Source organism: Mercenaria mercenaria, chromosome 11, assembly GCF_021730395.1.
Source record: "Mercenaria mercenaria strain notata chromosome 11, MADL_Memer_1, whole genome shotgun sequence".
Taxonomy (NCBI): Eukaryota; Metazoa; Mollusca; class Bivalvia; order Venerida; family Veneridae; genus Mercenaria; species Mercenaria mercenaria.
Window position 1 is genome coordinate 213,973 of NC_069371.1, and position 10,825 is coordinate 224,797.

The following is a 10,825-nucleotide window of genomic DNA, read 5'->3' on the forward strand; positions in this document are numbered from 1 at the left end:
TCTCAGTAACCACAATTGGGGAATGTATTGAACTTTTACACATAGTTAACTGTCATAATCTGACTTGCACTGATCAGGTTCCATAACTCTATTTGCATTTTTACGAATTAAGCCCTTTTTTCGACTTTTTGGTTAACAGTTTTGCATTACGTTAAGCCGGAATCTCAGTGCTGCTGATGGGATGCCTTTGAAATCTGCATACACATGTGTACTGTTATGATTGACATGCAATGGGACAAGATTCATAACTTGTTTTGCATTTTACAGAATTTATGCCCCTTTTTTTGACTTAGAAATTTTTAGTTGAGGTTCTGCTTGCAGATTGAATCTCAGTTGTAACCTACTGATGTGAATGTTTTGAAACTTCACAAATTTGTGTACAGTCAATGATCTGACATGCAGTGTACAGAATCCATTACTCTAATTTGCATTTTTTACAGAATTTTATGCCCCTTTTTTTGACTCTAGAAATTTTTGGTTATAAAGTTTTGCATGTAAGCGGAAATCTTCAGTACCTACTGATTGGAATGCTTTGAAACTTCACACACTTATGTACTGTATGATGATCTGATATGCAATGAACAGGTTCCATAACTCTATTTTGCATTTTACAGAATTATGCCCCCTTTTTCGACTCAGAAATATTTGATTAAAGGTTTGCATGTAAGCTGGAATTTCAGTACCTGCTGATAATGGAATACTTTGAAACTTCACACACTTATGTACTGTCATTATTATATGACCTGACATGCAGATTACCGGTTACATAACTCTTTTTTGCCATTATTATTACAGGAATTATGCCCCCCCCCTCTTTTTCGACTCCAGAAATTTTTGTTAACGTTTTGCATGTAAGCTTGGTTTCACAGTATTCATTAAACTTTATCATGACATCACGATTATTAGGGATTTAATTGGACCTAATCAGAGATTGATTTTAGAGTACCTGCAGTTTCCACTTGGGTATAACGAGTATTTTTACAATGATACATATAGTGACTTTATAATAATATATCTACACTAATTTAGAAAATCACAATCTCGATTTTTTTTCACTGCACATTTGCCCAGATGATGCTACAAACAACAAAACTTTAGTGCAGTGTTGCATTTTCCATTACTGCAATAAAACCGAGTCTGCAATTTTCACTGTTTGCTTTGTTCTCGGTGCTTCCGAGGGATCTACTTTCCAGATTTTATTTAATACCTTTACTTTAGTTAAAAGTTTGAGATTTTACACAGGGAGTCTATAATAAAGTCCGAGTAAAATGTAATCAATACCCAAGTGAAATAAGTATCATTCCACAATGTTTTGGACATGTTAAAATTATGAATACCCGCCTACCTCTAATTGGAATGTTTTGGAACTTCACTTACTAATGTTTATTAATTGTCATCATGGTCATGATCTGACATGCAGTGCACATGTTCCATAACTCTTATTTGCTTTTTTAGCTCACCTGAGCCAAAGGCTCATGGTGAGCTTTTGTGACTGCTCAATGTCCATCGTCAGTCGTGCGTCGTCCGTCCATCAACATTTTCTAAAAAAATCTTCTTCTTCAGAAAACCACTAAGCAGAATTACACCAAACTTCATAGGAATGATCTTTGGGTGGCCCCCTTTCAAAATAATTCAAAGAATTGAATTCCATGCAGAACTCTGGTTGCCATGGCAACCGAAAGGAAAAACTTTAAAAATCTTCTTCTCAAAAACCAGAAGACCTAGGGCTTAGATATTTGGTGTAAAGCATTGCCTAATGGACCTCTACCCAATTTATTCAAATCATGACCCCGGGGTCAAAATTGACACCCCCAGGGGCCACTTGATTTTACATAGGAAAATCTTAAAAAATCTTCTTCTCAAAAACCAGAAGCCCTAGAGCTTAGATATTTGACATGTAGCATTGCCTAGTGGACCTCTACTAAAGTTGTTCAAATCATGACCCCAGGGTCAAAATTGACCCAGCTCCAGTGGTCGCTTGATTTCACATAGGAAAATCTTCAAAAAATTTCAAAAAAATAAACCAGATGGCCTAGAGCTTTAATATTTCACATGTAGCATCGTCTAGTGGACTTCTACAAAATTTGTTAAAATCATGACCCCCGGGGTCAAAATTGACCCCGCCCAAGGGGTCACTTGATTTTACATAGGAAAATATTCAAAAATTTTCTAAAAATAAACCAGAAGGCCTAGAGCTTAGATATTTCACATGTAGCATTGCCTAGTAGACTTCTACAAAATTCGTTCAAATCATGACCCCGGTGTCAAAATTTACCCTGCCCCAGGGGTCACTTGATTTTACATAGGAATTTTTCCAAAAATTTCTAAAAATAAACCAGAAGGCCTAGATCTTAGATATTTGACATGTATCATTGCCTAGTGGACCTCTACAAAGTTTTTTCAAATCCTGACCCCCGGGGTCAAAATTGACCCTACGAATCTCCAAAAAGTTCTAAAAATAAACCAGAAGGCCTAGAGCTTAGATATTTCACATTGAAGCATTGCCTAGTGGACCTCTACAAAATTTGTTCAAATCTTGACCCCCCCAGGGTCAAATTGACCCAGCCCAAGGGGTTAGTTGATTTTACATTGGGAAATCTTCATAAATTTGCTTAAAATAAACCAGAAGGCCTAGATCTTAGATATTTGATATGTAACATTGTCTAGTAGAATTCTACAAACTTTGTTCAAATCATGAGCCCCGCCCCCCGGGTAAAATTGGCCCCGCCCCAGGGGTTACTTGATTGTACATCGGAAGATCTTTCAAAAAATTTCTAAAAATCATCAGTTTGACATGTAAATATGTAGCTCATATTATTCAGGTGAGCGATCCAGGGTCATCATGACCCTCTTGTTAACAATATTATGCCCCCTTTTTCAACTTAGATTTAAATGGTTAATGTAAGCTGGAATCTCAGTACGCACTGATGGGAATGGTTTTGAAACTTCACACACTTGTACATTGTCATGATCTGATATGTAGTGCGCAGGTCCATAACTCTGATTTACATTCTTAAAAATTATACCCCTAAGTTTTTACTAATTCAGCAGAGCTAATTTCTATTTCTGTGCGCACGTCTGAGTATGGGAACCCCCTTGGCGGATGGGCGGGCGGCCTGGTTTAGTCCACAAACTTTGTCTTAAGCATTTCTTTCAGTGCATGGAAGGATTTTTATGTAATAGGCAAAATTGTTCACCATCATGAGAGGGAGTGTCCTGTGTAAGGACCAGGTACCTCGGTCTTAGGTCAGTGTCATACTTAGAGGCCAAAGTTTAAGACACAAGAATGACTATCCTGAGCATGTTTTCTTCAGGCATGGAGGGATTTTAATGTAACATAGGATAATCATATGAGCAGTTCTTTAAAGCCCTGTTCCCCGGCTATTCAAATTCGTTTGTGTGTATGCAACCCATGATTACAATAGGTAACAGCTAACGGCCACGTGCCACACTTTAGCACACAAAACCACAGGTATTTCATATAGAATTTTATATAAAATAGACTCTATTTTGACAGGCGTCACTGTTCATAGTCAGGATTTTCATGCTTTTTCAGTTACAATTTAAGTTAAAAGGTAGGACGGGAGCAGGGCTTTAACAAAAAAAAAATCTTCTAACAGGATTTTGACTGGATGATTTTATAACTATGTAACGCTTGGTCGACGTTTGTGTTAATTTAGTACAGCTAATTTCAAACATTCTTTAGAAATAAAGCGTTACAGCTCTCCCACAATTCTTGTCAAATATGTTCTTGCATTGGTGCAGCTTAAAATCTGAATCAGATATATTTTTCTTTGCTTCAGAATTGGTCATCTTTATTGAACAGCGATGTCTGTTGAACTGGAGACTGAAATATTGTTTAATCATGTAGTCCTAGCATTTTATTCTATATCTTCTTAAAATAATATTTTTGTATCCCTTATGTCTTCAACAATGGATTGAAATACACGGTCTTTGGTTTAAACATGTATTGACGGGAAAGATGATACAAAATAATACATAACAGGATGTGATGTAAATGTCACTGTCTTTGAACGCGGTGTTCATTATGGTTAGGTAATGTCATTTGTTTTTCCATATATGAGCCGCGCCATGAGAAAAAAATCAACATAGTGGCTTTGCGACCAGCATGGATCCAGACCAACCTGTGCATTCGCGCAGTCTGGTCAGGATCGATGCTCTTCGCTGTTTCTCTAAAGCATGGATCCTGACCAGACTGCGCGGATGCGCAGGCTGGTCTAGATCCATGCTGGTTGCAAAGCCACTATGTTGGTTTTCTCATGGCGCGGCTCATATATGCTTTCATTACAACTGCCAATTGCAGACCATTCCTCGGGACTCTGTAGATGTTATAACACGAAAAAACATGCGTTATCCCTACAATGAAAAGCTCTAAACACACTAAAAAAGTAAGATCCAATTTCGAACAATTCCCCAGTAGGCCTACGTTCCCTTTTTAGCTCACCTGTCACGTAGTGACAGGGTGAGCTTTTGTGATCGTCCGTCCGTCGTCCGTCCACAATTTCTTGTCTGCACAATAGTGGTTTCATTTATGGTTTTATTTTAACCAAACTTGCACACAACTTGTATCACCATAAGATCCTGGTTCCTTTCTTGAACTCGCCAGATCCCATTATCGGTTCCAGAGTTATGGCCCCTGAAAGGGCCAAAATTAGCTGTTTTAACCTTGTCTGCACAATAGCAGCTTTATTTATGATTTGATTTTTACCAAACTTGCACACAACTTGTATCACCATAAAATATTGGTTCCTTTCTTGAACTGGCCAGATCCCATTATGGGTTCCAGAGTTATGGTCCCTGAAAGGGCCAAAATTAGCTATTTTGACCTTGTCTGCACAATAGCAGCTTCATTTATGATTTGAATTTAATCAAACTTGCACAAAACTTGTGTCACCATAAGATCTTGGTTCCTTTCTTGAACTGACTAGATCACATAACGGGTTCCAGAGTTATGACCCCTTAAAGGGCCAAAATTAGCTTTTTTAACCTTGTCTGCTCAATAGCAGCTTCATTTATGATTTGATTTTAACCAAACTTGCACACAACTTGTATCACCACAAGATCTTGGTTCCTTTCTTGAAATGGCCAGATTCCATTATGGGCTCCAGAGTTATGGCCGCTGATAGGGCCAGAATTAGCTATTTTGACCTTGTCTGCACAATAACAGCTTCATTTATGACTTGAATTTAATCAAACTTGCACAAAACTTGTGTCACCATAAGATCTTGGTTCCTTTCTTGAACCGGTCAGATCCCATAATGGGTTCCAGAGTTACGGCCCCTGAAAGGGCCAAAATTAGCTATTTTGACCTTTTCTGCACAATAGCAGCTTCATTTATGATTTGATTTTTGTGGACGTCTCATGCCCGCATCTCTTCTTTTTATAAGCCCGAAGGGACATATTATGTTATCGCCTCGGTGTCCGTCTGTCTGTATGTCTGTTGGTTAGCAATTTCCCTTCCACTCTGTAACTCTTGAAGCCCTTGAAGGATTTAAAGAAACCTGACACAAATATTCACCTCATCGAAACGACGTGCATTGCGCATATTTAGGATGGCTCACTTCAAGGTGAAGGTCACACTTAGAGGTCAAAGGTCATATGACTTTGTTTTGTGTGTATATTGCTCTGCATTTGCGTCGATTGCAGTGCTCTTGTTTTTATTTGGCAGATCCTTCTTTTGTTGACTTACAATAATTTTTTTTCAATTACTTCCCTTTTATGTTACTATAAATAGCTTATTTAGTAACTTTTTTATTATTGGCCGTAGGGAAAAACCGAGACCACTTTTCTGTGATACAACATGGATGGTACCTCCAATTTTTAGGTGTATTTTGACATATCTGTACCTTGTTAGAATTTTTTTTTTCTTTTTGGTTAAATTCTTTCCTTTGTTGTTCCTGTCCTTTGGGCTTCATCAGTCAAAATTTTGCTCCTATCCTCCTCTGATGTAATCCTTCGGGCATGAAACTACTGGCTTGATTTGAAAATAATTTTATTTGAAGTAACTTTTAAGAAAATTTCAACTATATTTTCTCATAATTCTTTTGATTGATCTTGATTATGATTTTTTGACCTTCTTGTCCTTAAGTGCAATGATAACAGGTGAGCGATATTTTGTTTGAACAAGTGGCCTCGTGTTCACTGTTTTAGATATTCCATTTAAGATTGATTCTTTAAATTAAAAAAAATAAAACTCGAAACACTATTGTTTCTGTTCATTCGAGTTACTACCAACGAAATTGATTTTCACATTCTTAAGAAAATTACTAATTTAATTCAGTAAAGTCTAAGACCACTTTAAATTGTTTTAGTTAATTCACATCTGTATCATTATTTAAAGTCTCTGAGACTAATATTTTCTGCACATTTAACTAACTAATGAATACATAATCGTATTTCTGCACCAGTTTACCAGTCTACTAGTTAGTACATAGTCGTAGTAATTGTATCAACTTGATGTTCGTCTGGCACATCTCGGTAACTCGTCTAGGTCGACATCAGGTGTTGTTCGTTTCCATGAATATAGTTCCTGTAGCTGGTTCCCGTGGTTCATCTGAGCGTCTCCACATAATGTTCAACCTTTGGCGTGTGTGTAGCGTAATTGTTTTTACATGGTTAAATATTCAAATAATCCTAAATTTCAATGTATATGATTTTCAATTTTTTTTTCAGGTTCAGTTTCCCTTTATACTTAAAAGAAAAGATTGCTGGTAATACTTCAAAATCAAAGATGAACTTCTGGTTGCTAGGCTACACATACCGAAAACCAAAAATACGTGATATGGCAGCTTGTTTCCAGCAGATGAACAAAAAAAGAAAATCACCGCTAAAACTTCACGAGCATAGATGCACTTCCGGTGCATGGGCTGTACACACCATAACATACTTGACATGACCGCTTGTTTTTGGCAATTGAACAGGACTACATGTAATTGTATTATATCCAAATATTTGTGAGAAAAACTGCATTGAATAATTAATTTTCATTACCAGATACAAACCATACTGTTTTGCTTAAATTTATCGGTAAAGAAATGTCTGACATTCACTTGTGTAAACATATCACTTTTGAACCCATTTTTCTACTAAGAAATGTTAATATAAGTAAAGTTTTGTATGTAAGCTAGTATTATCATGATTATGTGATTAAGGGTTTCAAATAGACACGGCCCCTGTCATAAGTCAACGTTATTTGAAAAAAAAAGGTTTTATTTGGCTTCATTTTGTTGTTAATTTTTAAGTGTTATTTCAAGATATTTAGTTTAAAATTGCCTAGAAATGGCTGTTTTATGGCATATACTATTGCAAATGAATTTTTCTGAGTTTGACATACTATACTTCTAAGGAGTTATAGCTTTTGTATGGAATAGTTTAAACATTAATTGACAAAAAATATATTGTGAGGCATGTTTTCATATTGTTATCAAAATCACGATTTGTTTGCATGCATAGTGTGTAGCACTATACTACAAAACTCAGTATTTTCACGAGGACGTCTTCTAATAGTCTCTCTGTAGAAAATAGTTTCGAGAAGACGGCATTTGTAATTATACTAGGAATAACTTATTTTTTTTTGGAAAATCTTGTAATGTCTGTAGCGGACTTTTAATAATTTTTTTTAAAAAACCATAATACAGTGAATCGTTTTGGTTTCAGATGATTGTGAAAAAAGTCTTTGATTAAACGGTAGGAAGATAATCATTTCCTAAGTTCTGAATTACAGCAATCATCATGTATATATTATTTTAATTTTACAGATATATAAATATTTGATAGAATATGGTACATCTATGGTCTGTTCGACTGAGGTAATTTTTTCGAGTTATGCCGATTATTTTTATGTTATTTGCTTGTGAACATAGGACAGGATAGTTTACTGCTCTTTTAATGTTAACATTGTTACAAGGCGTCAGCGTCCTTCTGTCGTATAATGACTTTATGAATTCATTATACTTATTTAGATAAGCATATTTTATCATCTTGTTTTTCGGTCAGCTATAAGTCATAGGTCAGTAAATTGTCACACACAAAGAATTTCGGAATGCTACTTTAAATAACTTCAGCGTTTGTTTACATCTGGAAAATGACAGGTTAAGATATCTCGTCCAGGTTAATTACCCTCTGGCCACGTTATTCGCTGCGTCATGATTGTTGTTTTGTTTCTAACTAATTGTAATGACAGATGACTAAATGAAATAATGACATGTTTTTATTATTATGGTCAAAATGCGTGCCCTTTTGGAGAAAAACAATTTAGTCATCCCTACAAAGTTTTCCTTAAATACCGCTAAATTCTAGATAGAACTTCAGTATCAATCTGCCCGTGCTAATGTTAGTAACGTATGCCGATACTCCATACGATTTAAGATAGTTTAGAGCCGGGGCAATTAGCAATGAATTATTATTGTTAGAGTTAGACATTAATGAAATAATAGAGATTATGTTAGGGAATTGTGAAGAAAGACATTGTTGTATATATTAACTCAGAACATAGTACTATATTAAACAGTAGTTATCATAGAGAACAGAGTTGTTGTTGTTGTAGTTAGAATAGTGAACCTTAGACCCTGTTACACCAACTTCCATGTCCACACCTTGGTTAAAAATTTGACGCATTTAATTACTTGATGGATTTGTTTCAAACTTGAAATAGTTATTCCACATCACCTACATCATATGGCTCATATACCATTATTTATATAATTTCAATCTATCTCAATTATGACTAAACGGATTTGATTCAAACATAAGATATTTGTTCCACATTATTCACCCACATCATATGACACAATGTCCATAATTCTAGCAGCATTTTTTCATGAATTATGCCCCTTTTACTTAGATTGTTAGGTTAATTTTGATGCATTATCAATATATCTCTGTAATTACAGAAAGGATTTGATTCAGGACAAAAAAGTTCTTCCTCTACTTTACTCACATCATATGACACAAGGGACATAACTCTTGCACCAATATTTCATGAATTATGTCCCCTATAAAGTTAGCATAAAGACAATGTTGTTTTGATGCTGATTTTATTTTCTGGGATTTCTTAAATCATCGTAATAAATGAAACAGTTAAAAATTGAGAAAGTTATCAGCATTTGAATATTTGGTCAAAATAGTGGCCACATTGTTTCCATTGCAGCAAAAACAAAATGGCGGATTTATTAAATTTCTACACATTTTTGAAGTGCATTTGATTATAACTGTAAAAACAGTCTTTATTTTTATATGCCGGAGGGACGTTTTATGTGAATACCCTCAGCAGGTGGGCGGCATCAAAAAGCATGTCCACTCTTTAAGTCGAACAGTTTGCATTCGACCTTTACCAAACTTGCTGACCATGTTTGTGGGCATAATATCTCGGCCAAGTTCGATAATCACCCAAATCGCTCCAGACACTTGGATATTGGCCCTTGATTACCTCGAAAAAACTGCGAATTTAGCCTTTGTCCACCGTCTTAAGTCAAACAGTTTTCATCTGATCTTCACCAAATTTGAGCAATCCTTTTTATATGCTTTTTGAAAAACGGGACATATTGAAACGCTCCTGGTGGGCGGGCATGAGGCGTCCACAAACTTTGTCTTGAAATTATTTTCTTCATACGTCGAGGGATTTTAATGTGAGTTGGTTCAAATGTTAAGAATCATGAGACATAGTGTTATGTGCAAGATCCAGGTGTAAGGTCAAGGTCACACTTAAAGATCAAAGCAAAATTCAATAATGACTTTGTCCGGAGCATTTCTTCTTCATGCATGGAGAGCTTTTGATGCACTTTGGCACAATTGTTTACCATAAAGAGACGGAGTGTCATGCGCAAGAACCAGGTTCCTAGGCCTAAGATTAAGGTCACACTTGTAGGTCAAAGGATACAAGAATGACAACTTTTTCCGAAGCATTTCTTTTTCATGCATGGAAGAATTTTTATGTAACTTGGCCCAAGTTGTAACCCAATCTTTATGAACTTTGGGCAGAATGTTTGTCTTGATGATATCTAGTCCAAGTTCGAATCTGGGTCATGTTGGGTCTAAAACTAGGTCAGTAGGCCAGATAAAAGGGAAAGCTTGTGAACACTCTAGAGGCCACATTTGTGACCTAATCTTTATGAAACTTGGTCAGAATGCAAGTCTTGATAATTTCTAGGTCAAGTTCAAACTGGGTCATGTTGAATCAAAAACTAGGTCAGTAGACAAGATCAAAGGAAAAGCTTGTGAACACTGTAGACGCCACATTTGTAGCCCAATCTTTATGAAACTCGGTCACAATGTTTGTCTTGATGATTTCTAGGTTAAGTTCAAAACTGGCTCATGTGGAGTAAAAAGCTTGGTCAGTAGGCCAGATCAACTCTGGTGAGCAATATATAGGGCCATCATGGCCCCCTTGTTATTATATCTATTTCAAGAGAAATAGTAAGTTTATTTTACCTGCGGGTTTGCTTTATTAGATATACATGTTTTGTATATTGTTTGTTTTGACCATTTTACTTCTCTTGATTTCGTGCCGATTGTGATCCAACCTTGAAAACTCAGCTCGAGCAGAATACAACCGAATAGAAAATATCAGATCAAGCTGCTAATGACCATTTTATTTTATATATCCAACCTTTTGTTTGTTGTGTTATGGGACGAAATCTTCAATGTACATTGACGTTAATATAAAACTGAGCGAAATTTTTTATGCGCTATGTTTTGCTCACCTGTCACATAGTGACAAGGTAAGCTTTTGTGATCACCCTTTGTCCGTCTGTCTGTCAACAATTTTCTATCTGATAGTGGTTTCATTTAAGAAATAATTTATAGC

At 35.9% G+C, this 10,825-nt stretch overlaps 1 long non-coding RNA gene across 1 annotated transcript; it reads left to right on the forward strand.

Moving 5' to 3' along the window:
• Positions 1 to 1,072: 1,072 nt before the first annotated feature.
• On the forward strand, positions 1,073 to 8,546 carry LOC128546965 (uncharacterized). The gene is made up of 2 exons (XR_008366223.1): positions 1,073 to 4,056; positions 6,694 to 8,546. It is a non-coding gene; the product is annotated as an uncharacterized LOC128546965 (long non-coding RNA).
• The last annotated feature ends 2,279 nt before the right edge of the window (positions 8,547 to 10,825 follow it).